The sequence below is a fragment of the Panthera leo genome, chromosome B4 (assembly GCF_018350215.1).
Source record: "Panthera leo isolate Ple1 chromosome B4, P.leo_Ple1_pat1.1, whole genome shotgun sequence".
NCBI lineage: Eukaryota > Metazoa > Chordata > Mammalia > Carnivora > Felidae > Panthera > Panthera leo.
The window spans coordinates 60,139,263-60,151,594 of NC_056685.1; the positions used below are offsets into that span (position 1 = coordinate 60,139,263).

Consider the following 12,332-nt stretch of genomic DNA (forward strand, 5'->3'; position numbering starts at 1 on the left):
GTCTCTTCTTAGAATCTTGGAGTAGCTCCCTTACCTGAAATAAGACTTGAAGTTAATTTAGGGGAGATTTGTGCTGCTCTGCTTTTTGATTCTGTGATGGGCCTTTGGAGTCCCCAGTACAAAAGCTGTGTAAGAAGAGAGTGACAAACGGTTTGAGCCCTTGTGAACATGCACAAGTAGGAGCCACTAAAAATCTGTTTTCCTAAAAAGTTAAGATGCGACTAGAAAACTTTTCAGAATTCTCATTAGCCTTGTGGTGTATGCTTAATTTTATTCCATGACTCAGACTCTTTTTGCTGTTCGTAGTCCTCCACTAAACCAGAAGTGAGAATTTGGTTCATAGGAAGAAACTGCCAAGTACAGTGGTACCTGGAAAACCACCTTCGTGGGCTGAAAAATTTGGGTTGATGCCCTTTTGCTGCTTCTGTGTCTACCCTCACACAATTACTCTTACATACTTTTTTTTTCTTATTATAAAAATCATTGGTTTTCCTTTATGGAAAAATTGGAATATTTAAAAAATGATAAAGCACAAAATTTAAATTATCCATAATTTCATGCCATAATTGACTCCCTTTTTCCTTTTTCTTGAGTTCATATATAACCTCTAGATAGAGTTTTGTATCCTATTTACTTAATATTATTTCTCATGTTAAATATTTGGGGGAAATTTTCTTCAGTGTTTCTGTGGTATTTCTTGCTATCATAATTCCATCAATCATTTCACCTAATTTAAATTTTTTTTAAGTTTATTTATTTTTGAGAGAGAGAGAGAGCGAGAGAGAGAGCGTAGGTGGGGGAGAGGCAGAGAGAGAGGGAGACGCAGAATCTGAAGCAGGCTTCAGGCTCTGAGCTGTCAGCACAGAACCCGATGCAGGGCTCGAATCCATGAACCATGAGATCATGACCTGAGATGCTTAACTGACCAGGGGCCACCCAGGCGCCCCTCATTTCACCTAATTTTAAACATTTGTTTTATTTGCTATTTTAAATAAGGCTTTGATTTAAAGACAACTCTATAAATTTTTGCTGCAGTTGTTATTACTTTGTTATAATAGATTCCTAGAGGTGAAATTATTATGTCAAAAAACTACAAAACTTAGTTTCTTAATACAGATTGCTATAGTCCCTACCAGAAAGTATTCCTACCAATTAACATAAGCACAGGGAGTGATATCATCAAGTTAGTGACATAGATTGTCCCCAACTTCAGCCCCCCTCCAAGAAGACCAACTAGCAACTACCTGTAGACAGCACCATTATAAAAATCCCAGAACCCAGGGGGTGAGGCTGTCTCACAGAGACTGAGAAGAGCCACATGCTGTGACCTTATTGTCCCTCCCCCAGGCCGCACAGTGCGGCACAGTGCTGTACCGAGAAGGTCCCCCTGGGCCTATGGTTTTTCCAGTGGGTAAAAGGAGAGCCCATGGTTGACATCCAGCTCCTCCACCATTGTGGAATACATCTGGGGATGTCCACTCGGGGCTCACCTCACAGGGATCCTTGGGAAAGTCTGCAGGACTCTACTGCTAGGGATCAGATAGATAGAGAAGGGGGATGGCATTTACACCACCCAGTGCTCAGATCTTGGTGGCCCACATTCCTGCTTACAGTGGTGCCTGAGCAGAGACCCCAGCCAGCTGCTCTGCCTATCTGCAGTGCCAGGACAGTGGCCTTGTTTATTAGGGATCTTAATGGACAGCTCTGCCTTATTTGGGTTCCTAGCCAACCATCCATACCAAGTGTGGGGCCTGTACTATGGCCCCAGCCATGCAGGGAAGCACATTCACAACCCTGCCCAACTGTTCAGTATAGCCTCCAGTCCCACCTAACCAAGAAACTAGGCCAAAGAATCTGTGCAGCCACAGGGCCTATCCTACAGCCCTACTTGGGCAGGGAGCCAAGCCAGAAGCCCTGTTAAGTATACTGTTAAGTGTAGCCTCTGTCACTGCATAATCAGGGAACAGTGAGCCTGGATAGCCTTGTAGCCCAGTCTATGGTACTACCCAGCTGCTGAGCCCACCCCACAGCCCTACCCTGCAAGAGAGCACAGCCTATGGCTCTGCCTGATTGTTGAACACAGCCTCCCCAGGCAGGGAGCCACCTGTCTAACTGGGAAGCATAGCCTGCAGCCCCACCTGATGCAGAAGCCTGGACAGCAGTCCTGTCCTTCTGCGGAGCACAGTCTCTAGCCCATCTAACTGCGGGACACAGATGGAGATCCCTCCCAACCAGAGAAGTCAGCCAGCAACCTTCTCAAACAGTGGAGCATGGCCAACAGCTTACCTGATGTGAAGTACAACCTGAGACCTTGCCGAACCTCAGGGCACAGCCTGCTGTCTCTTTGATTACAGAGCATAGCCAAAGGCCTTGTCCAACCACAAAGGCCTGTCTGCAGCCAACCTCAACATGGAGTTCAGCCAGCAGCCCATCCAGTCAGGAAACACAGCCTAAGACCCCACCCAAACAGGAGTGATTGCAGTGCCCAGACTATAGTCCTACTTAATCTGGGAGTCCAACCGTGGCACCACTATGCCAGGGAACACAACCTGTGACCACACTTGGCCAAAGGTAATTGTAGAATTCAGCCAGTGGCCCCACCTGGTCAGGGAGCCCTCTCCTTGGCCACGCTTGAATATGGAACCCAGCCAACAGACTCAGGCAACCACAGAGCCCAGCTAGTAGCACCCACCCTAATGTCAGAGCGTGGGCAGCAGCCTCACCCAACTAGAGATCCTGATAGCAAGTCCTACCTGCCCATGGATACTACCAGCTGATCTGTCCAGTATCCCAAGCTGGGCTGACTGGTGAAGGTCTTTTCCTGCTGAACCTATAAAATCTGGGGAAAGAGACCAATTACCTAAATGGCAGATACCAACACAAGGAATCAAGGAACATGAAGAGAGATGCTTGGGTGGCTCAGTTGGTTGAACATCCAACTTTGGCTCAGGTCATGATCTCATGGTTTGTGAGTTTGAGTTCCACATTGAGACAGCTCCATTGTCAGTGTAGAGCCTGCTTGGGATTCTCTCTCTCACCCTGTCTCTCTACCCCTCCCCCACATGTACACTCTCTTTCTCTCTCTCTCTTTCAAAATAGATAAACTTAAAAAAAAAAAAAAAAGAATGTGAAGAATCAGGTAAACATGACACCACCAAATGACACTAATAAATAAAACTCCCAAAAACTGACCCTGAAGAAATGGAGATCTGTGAACTATCTGATAAAGAATTCAGAATAATTCTCTTAAGTTCAGTGAGCTACAAGAATACACAGACAGACACTTAGATGAAATTCAGAAAATAATGCACATACAAAATGAAAAGTTCAATGAAGTTTTTTGATAGAAACTATTTTTTAAAAAACCCAGAAATCTTAGAGCTGAAGAATATAATGAACTGAAGAATTCAATTGAGAGCTTCAACAACAGACTTGACAAAGCAGGGGAAAAAAAAGGATTAATGAATTGAAAGATAGGTTATTTAAAATTACCTATTCAAGAAGAAAACAAACGAAGAGTGAAGAAAGTCTTACAGGCTTATAGAACACAATAAAGAGATGCAAATATGTATTTTGAATCTGTATATTATTATGAATGCCCAGAAGAAGAGAAAGGGAGAGAAGTGCATTTAAAGCAAGAGTGGCAAAAAACTCCCCAAACTTGGGGAGAGAAATGGATATCAGATTCAGGAGGTGCAATGAATCTCAAATAGGTTGAACCCTGAAAGGGCTACCAAGACACAGTAATTATTTGATCAAAAGCCAAAGAAAAAGGGAATTTTGAAAGCAGGAAGAGAAAAACAACTTGTCAGTACAGGGATGTTCTCATAAGACTATATGTGGCTTTCTCAAAAGAAACTTTGCAGTCCAGAAGTCAATGGGATGATATATTCAAAATATTGTAAGAAAAAAACCTGTCAACCAAGAATCCTATATGCCCTAAAACTGTCCTCTACAAATGAAGGAGAGATAAAGAATTCCCCAAATCAACAAAAGCAATGCCCGCCCCTAGATCTAATTTACAAGAAATGTTAAAGTTACATTCTTCAAGCAGAAGTGAAAGGATGTTAATTAACATCATAAAAACATACAAATGTGTAAAACTCACTGGCCACATTCTTAAATGTTAGAAAATAAACACTGTAAAAATAAGCATAACTACAATAATTGTTAGTGTTATTGTTAAATTTGTTACTAGCTTCAAATCGGGTGTTATAAGCCTCCAGATAACCACAACCACAAAGAAAAACCTATAGTAGAAACACAAAAGGTTATGATAAAGGAGTCAGAGTATATTACCACAAAAAAAGGGTCATCATTCATAAAACAAGATAGCCAGAGAGGGGGCAAAGAACAAGGGATCTACAAAACAAAACAATTAACATATGGCAATATTAAGTCCTTACCTATCATTAATTAACTTAAACATAAATGGAATAAATTCTCCAATAAAAAGACACAGAATGAATGGATTAGAAAGACAAGATCCAATGATGCACTGCCTACAAGAGACTCATTTAAACTTTAAGGACACACACAGACTGTAAATGAAGGGTTGGAAAAAGATATTTCAAGCAAATGGTAATCAAAAGAAAACAGGGGCAGCTATGCTTAAATCAGACAAAATAGGCTTTAAACTAAAAATGGTCAGAAGAGACAAAGTCATTATGTAATGATAAAAGGATTAATTAATTGATAATATATAACAATAGTAAATAATTATGCATCCAACATCAGAGCACCTAATCTACAAAGCAAATATTAACAGAACTAAAGGGAAATAAATAGCTATGCAATAATAGTTGGGAACTTTAATACCTCCTCTTAGTAATGGATAGATCATCCAGACAGAGAATCAATAAACAAATAGTAGATATGAATAACATTAGAGCAAATGGACCTAACGGACAAAAACAAAAAACACTCACAACATATGTCTTAACAAATTGAAGAAGATTGGAATTATATCAAGTATCTTTCTGACCACAGTAATATGAAACTAGAAATCAGTTAACAGGAGGAAAGCTGGAAAATTCACAAATATATGAAAATTAAACAACACACTCATAGACAACAAATGTGTCAAAGTAGAAATCAAAAGAAAACAATTTTTAAATATGAAACAACTGAAAATGGAAACCCAACATACTAAAACTTATGGGATGCAGCAAAGGAAGTTCTAAGAAGTTTATAGTGATAAATGCATCCACTAAGAAAAAAAGAAAGATCTCAAATATCATAGCTTTACAACTCAAGGAACTACAAAAAGAAGAACAAACTAAGCCCAAAGTTAGCAGAAGGAAGGAAATAACACCAGAGCAGAAATAAATGAAATACAGAATAGGAAAACAATAGAAAAGTTTAACAAAACTGTTGGTTGGTTCTTTGGAAAGGTACACAAAAGTGTGAAACCTTTAGCTAGACTAACCAAGAAAAAAGAGTGGATATTCAAATAATATTAGAAAAGAAAGAGAAGATATTACAGCTGATATTATAGAAGTACAAAGGATCGGGGGCTCCTGGGTGGCTCAGGTTAAGCGTCCGACTTCGGCTCAGGTCACGATCTTGCGGTCCGTGAGTTCGAGCCCTGCGTCGGGCTCTGGGCTGATGGCTCAGAGCCTGGAGCCTGTTTCAGATTCTGTGTCTCCCTCTCTCTCTGACCCTCCCCCGTTCATGCTCTGTCTCTCTCTGTCTCAAAAATAAATACACGTTAAAAAAAAAATTAAAAAAAAAAAGAAGTACAAAGGATCATAAGAGACTATAGTGAATAATTAAACACCAAAAAAATGGGCAACCTTAGAAGAAATGGATGAATTCCTGTAAACATACAATCTACCAAGTCCAAATCCGGAAGAAATAGAAAATCTGGCCAGACTGATAACAAGGAAGAAGATTGAATCAGTAATCAAAAATCTCCCAACAAAGAAAAGCCTAGGACAGAGGTTAATATCCGAAATATACAAGGAACTCATGTAATTCAGTATCAAGAAAAGTAAATAATATGATTAAAAATGGACAAAAGGCTTGAAGATATTCTTTGGAAGTGAGGTATTACTTTACACCTGTTAGAATGAGTATTATCAAGAGGTGACAAGTATTGGTGAGGATGTGGAAGAATAGAAACTCTTATACATTGTTGGTTGGAAATATAAATTCATATGGAGGTCCCCCCAAAGTTAAAAATAGAACTATTATATGATCCAGTAATTTCATTTTTAGGTATCTGCAAATGAAGTGAAATCATTGTCTCAAAGAGATAGCCACACCCCTCTGTTCATTGCAGCATTAGTCACTATAACCAAGACATGGAAGCAACCTAAGTGTCTACTGATAGATGACTGAATAAAGAAAATGTGGTATTTCGATATAATGGAATATCAATCAGCCATAAAAAAAAGGACATCCTGACATTTGTGACATGGATGGACCTGGAGGACATTATGCTAAGTGAAATAAGTCAGAAAGAAAAAGACAGATACTGTATATCACTTCTATGTGGAACCTAAAAAAATATTGAACTAGAAATAGATTGGCGGTTGCTGTGGGTTCAGGGGTGGGGCAGTTGGAGGAGGAATGAGGAAAGGTGGTCAAAGTGTACAAAATGTAAATTATAAATTCTGGTGATGTTCTGTACAGCAAGGTAACTATAGTTAACAATACTGTTTTGTATATTTGAAGGTTGCCAAGAGAGTAAATCCTAAAAATTCTCACCACACACAGAAAAATTATAACTATATGATTTGATGGATACCTAATCTTATTGTAATTATTTTATGATGTATGTATATGTCAAATCATTACTTGGTACATCTTAACATTATGCAGTGTCAATTACATCTCAGTAAAGCTGGAAGAATCCACACAAACAAGCATAGATGGTATATGAGAAAGTCATCTCATGGTAGCCTGGACCAGGAGGGTTTGCCCCTCTAAATTATGGCTTTTTTCATAGAGGGAATATATACATTATTTTAAAGTTTCCATGTCTGATTTACTTGGGAAAATTGAACATTTTCCAGAAGTTAGCTATTTTTATTTATATATTGTCAATCAGTATTATTCATTCATTATTAGGGTTCTTATTTTCTTTTTACAACTTTAATATTTAAACAGCTGTTATATGGTTTTAATAAATTTTAAGAAATGAATTTATTTTTAGCATATACCTTTATACTTCAGTATACTTTTAATACACATTGTTATTTTGCAGTTTTTCCCCCAAATACTGTCCTTTAAATCTTGTTTGATATCCATATATGTATATTCTAAATTTTTGTATAATGATGCCTGGCACGATTTTTATTGTGATTTCTTTTGAATACATTTCTTATCAGTTCAAAGATCAGACAGTTACTCATCTGTATTTTCTTGTAATTTTTTTGAAGTTTATTCTTTTTACTTTATTTCCTGTTGTTGGGTTTTTTTTTTCCTTTTTAGTTTTTATGTTCGCCCTTTTGAACCATTTGAAATGTATTTTGCCCTTTGGAATGGAATGAACATCTGACTTGCTTAAATAGATAACCAGTTATTTCAACACCATTAATTGAATAATTCTTCCCTTCCTTCCACAGTCTATGATTAGATTTCCTCATGAAAAGGCCAATTTTTTTTTTTTTTTTTTTAATCACGGGATTCTTAGGTATTTTATGGATGTTGTTCTTTATCCCCTTCTCCTTGCTACTTTTGTGAACAGGATTATTTTTCATTTCTAAATGTAAATCTTTAGAATTATCATTTTAGGGGTGCCTGGCTCAGTCAGTTGAGTGTCTGACTTGGGCTTGGGTCATGATCTCACAGTTCATGGGTTTGAGCCCTGCGTTGGGCTCTATGCTGAGGGCTTGGAGCCTGGAACGTGCTTCAGATTCTGTGTCTCCCTCTCTCTCTTCCCTTCCCCTGCTGCACTCTGTCTCTCTCTCAAAAATAAACATTAAAAAAATTTTTAATTATCATTTTAAAGCATAAATTTTGGGGTGCCTGGCTGGCTCAGTTGGTTAAGTATCCAACTCTTCATCTCAGCTCAGGTCTTGATCTCAGGGTCATGAGTTCAAGTGCCATGTTGGGCTCTGTGCTAGGCATGGAGCCTACTTAAAAAAGAAAAAAAAAAAAAAGCACAAATTTTAAACTGAGTCTGGTAACAACTTAGAATCAGACGAACTTATTTTCTTTCCCTACCAAGTTAGCTCTTCTTATAATTCCTATTCTTATTGATGATATCACCATTTACCCACTTATCCAAATCTGAAACCCAGAAGTAATTATAGATTTCAGTCTTTCCAGCTAAATATCTGAGCCTCTACTATCTTAAATTAGGCCCTCATTGTTTTATACTAAGCCAAAGATTGTAATTTCAAATGCTTACCAGAAGCAAGTAGGTAATAAGATGGGTGAAGGATGCTGGGCATAAGGGAGTAGACAGTTGGTGGGCTTTGGCACTATGCCCTGTCTTGCAAGGGGGCTGCTGCTTCTCTGTTCCAGGCAGTAATGTGGGCTCATATTTGACCAATCTGATTTTTCAAGAAGAACCAGAAATCTGAGTTCTTATGTGAAATCTTCTAAGTCACAGTGCAAACCAAACAAAATATGACCAGAGCCACAGTTTGTAACCCATGACTGTTACTGAGTCCCCCTAACCTGATTTATATTCCTTCCATGTAATCTCCTCCCAGACTTTTTGCCAACCTCCCTGTACCAGCACAATCACGTGAAGTACCAGTCAGATGGGACTTCAGAGGTGGTTATGTAACCCAACTGACATGAGTTTGCTCCTTGGTGACTTACAGATAGAAACTACAGTGGGTGGACTTGTCATACAAAGTAACTATATTTGCAGCAAATAAAGAGACCGTGGGGGAATAATGTCCAAAGCTGTGATTCCCCAGGCAAGAGTGAATGAGTTCCTTTTATTTAGGGTTAGGGTGAATATTTAGAAAGGGAACCCTTGTCATCGCATGTGAAGTGGGCATAAGGTCACACATGTGCCTCAAGGAAACATGCCTAGACATGCATTATAGGTTCTGTTAGTGAGGCTTGTGCTCCTCCTCGGTGGAGAATTTAGCATTACAGTGAGGTAGAGGTCGCTGTCGGTCACCGCATGGTCCAACTGCGCAGGTGTAAGCCAGTGGTTAAGCTCAAACTGGTCTGGGCCTCCGAAGTTCTTCCCCCTGGCAGTCGTTATAGCTTGAGGGGTAGTTTTGGTTTCCATCAATGGATGCTGTGCCCTTTGGCTCCTTTGCCTGAGTGAGGAGATAGCTGGAAAGAACTTAAGGAAAATGTGGGACAAAGGTGGGTGGGTACATGCAGGTGGGCAGTAAAGGTCAGGTCTTAGGGTCTTGTTGCTGACAGGAGGGTTAACTGCATCAAAACAAGGAACATTCTTAGAAGAGTTCTTGCTACTTGGGTAAGCACTGAGTAATGTTGTTTGTTGGCTGTCGCTTTTCACTTAGTTAAAAGCCCATTTGTGCTTAGGGTAATTTTTAACATGGCAAAAAGGTATTTTATCATGACTTCTAGCTGTCCTTCCCCCTTCATCTCCTGCTATTTCACTGAATATACTCAAGCCATCTGTGTACTCACGTGTGTCGGTCTTTTTGGTGCCCTTCCACCTCTCCCTCCGCTGCCCTGTCCCTCTGACTTGTGAACCCTTACTCCTCCCCACTCACCCCAAGTTGCAGTTCAAGTATCTCCTCCTCTGTTAAACCTCTGACTACTCTTAAACCCTTGCAGAGCCAACTTCTCCCTTCTTTGTGTCCCTGTAAGATCATGAATAGGGCAGGGACTCTATTTTATCCTTCTTCGTATTCTCAGTAATCCGTGCAGTGCTGGCATATAGTGTAAATTTGCAGTAAATGTTAGCTGGAAAGACTACAACTAGTAAAATTTAGTGCTGGGCCTGGAATCCTCACCTGAGTGAATTTCTTGCTCTTCAGGTTATACTGCCCAGAGAAAAGAAGCTGTGGCTGCTGTGTCTTTAGGGACCTGGTATATGCGGTATCCAATCTGTTGTAGCCTGGGGCTTTTTGGTCGCAACTAAATGAGTGTAGAAACAATTGTACACTATAAAGCAATACAGTAGCGTTAAGGATACTCTTTCCTCTGATATGTAGTATGTGGCAACTAGGGTGAAACCCCCAGTTAAATAGTATGTTTTGCCAGTCAGGTAAAGCAGTTCTGTTTTCCTACTTTAGAAGCTTGATGGTAAATGGTTGGAGACACCACATCTATTTATAGGTAGCCTGAGTGCCAGATTTGTTATCTCCTTTCCCCAGGCTTGATAAACGAAAGAATGTTGGACTTAACTATTGGTAGTGTCTCCATTAATGAATAGGGGAGTCTGGAGAAAACACGTGAACAGGAAATTCAAGGGCACCTAGTGTTGTTTTTATCAGTCCAGGAATTGTAGACTTGCAAATTGTATCCTGTTCTTTTTCTGAGGAAAGAAAGAGCTTTAGTAATAGACAAAGAACAGTGTTAAATCCATTAGAGGAATAAATTTGCAATATAATAAGTGCCACTCATCTAGATCATTCTTTGTAATAATTTGGTCACTTCTGTTCTTGGTTTTGTTTAATTTGGAATTTTTAAAGCCTATTTTGTCTGGCTGGAAGGAAAGAATTTTTTCTTCTTTTTAAGGCTACTTTTTAAAAGATATTATTTAATCGAGATCAGGGGTGGGATATTTGCTTTTTCTGTAATTGTATCCCTCAAGTAGGATTTGTTTCTGAACGTTAGCATAACACTAATGATTCTGTAGTTTTTAATCCAAAGGAAACTATTATATGTGAAAATATAATTTAAAATCCATTAGAGTTGAGTTGTTATCATCATTTACTGAATGCCTACTGTGTGCTCAATACTTTGCCAGTTGTTGAGTAGACACAGGTTTTGCTCTGCTTTGGTTTTTAAACAAAGTATACATATTTGCAGGTATGTATGTATAACTAGAATGGAAAGTATTAATCATGATCAAATTATATAGTTTGTGTGTGTGTGTGTGTGTGTGTGTGTGTGTATACACATACACATACATTCCATACATACGGAACTTGTTTTTCATTACTTGGTATCCACCTTTGGGTTTTGGAGTTAAATTCATTACATCTTTTTTTTTTTTTTTTTAATTTTTTTAACGTTTATTTTTGAGAGAGAAAGACAAAGTGCGAATGGGGGAGGGGCGGAGAGAGAGCGGGAGACAGAGAATCTGAAGCAGGCTCCAGACAGCAGAGCTGTCAGCACAGAACCCGATGCGGGCTGAAACCCACGAACTGTGAGATCATGACCTGAGCCAAAGTCAGACGCTTAACCAACTGAGCCACCCAGGTGCTGCCGTGCCATGTGACTTTTCTAAGCTTCAGTTCTTTACCTTGCAGGGCTGTTGTAAGGAGGAAATGCAGTCATGCATAGAAAGTGCCACTCTCTTGAATCCTCTGGAGGAAAAGGGGAGAAATCAGTGAATAAAATATCACAAAATTCCTGATAGGCACGACCATTCAGTGTATGTGAGTTGCCTTTGTTTATCGTGCAAAGCTAATTTGATTTGCTGTAGGCTGTGAAGAGACATGAATGATTTTAAACAAGTGACACAATCAACTTCTCGTTCTAAAAATCTTTAGAGTAGTCCACAGAGGAACAAGTTTGTGAGGCTAAAATAATAATGTTGTATTTGGACATAATGACTTTAAGACTCTTGTAGTACCTTGAGATGTAAAACCAATAAGAGGGCAGTGGAACTAGGAATTTGTCATAGTTAAACTTATTATTAACCTGCACTTGATTTGATTGATGTTGAAGAACAAGAAAGGTCTTTTGGTCCATTCCATTATCCCTGGAGTCTACTGCAGTTCAAATCCATACACAGAGGTCTGTATCTTCATGTAATTAGGGAGAGGTGGGTGTTGGGGTATAGGTTGGGGGAATACTTCCCAGCTAACAGTGCAATGTTGGGTGCTCACTGTTGGCAGTCTGCATCTTCTCTAGGTCTGTTATGATCTCCATCCAGATCAGCAAAAACCTCCTTAATGCATGGAACCATCCTAGTCTTTTTTGGTCCAGATGTAGACTGTAGTAGGCAAGTTTCTTACGGTCGGTACCACCCACTGGTAGCAGCCATCACAGTTCAGTCTGTGCCCCCTGTGAAGCAGTCATTTTGCTACATTCCTTATCTTGTCTAATTGTCCAATTATCTTCTTCAAACCAGTACTATGTTTGGCTTGCCTGGTGGTTTTTCAAAGATGGCACTTGAGTGACTAAGTAGACCGCAAGGCCCAGTTAAGGCCACAGAACATCCCTATTGTCACCTGGCTTGATTCATACATTTCTGTTTTCTGCCTGGTTCA

The 12,332-nt window shown here is 39.4% G+C and overlaps 1 protein-coding gene across 1 annotated transcript in view; it reads left to right on the plus strand.

The window, feature by feature from the left end:
- The window catches only part of STK38L (serine/threonine kinase 38 like), an 82,809-nt gene that overhangs the window by 39,602 nt on the left and 30,875 nt on the right, over positions 1-12,332 (plus strand). The window lies entirely within an intron of this gene.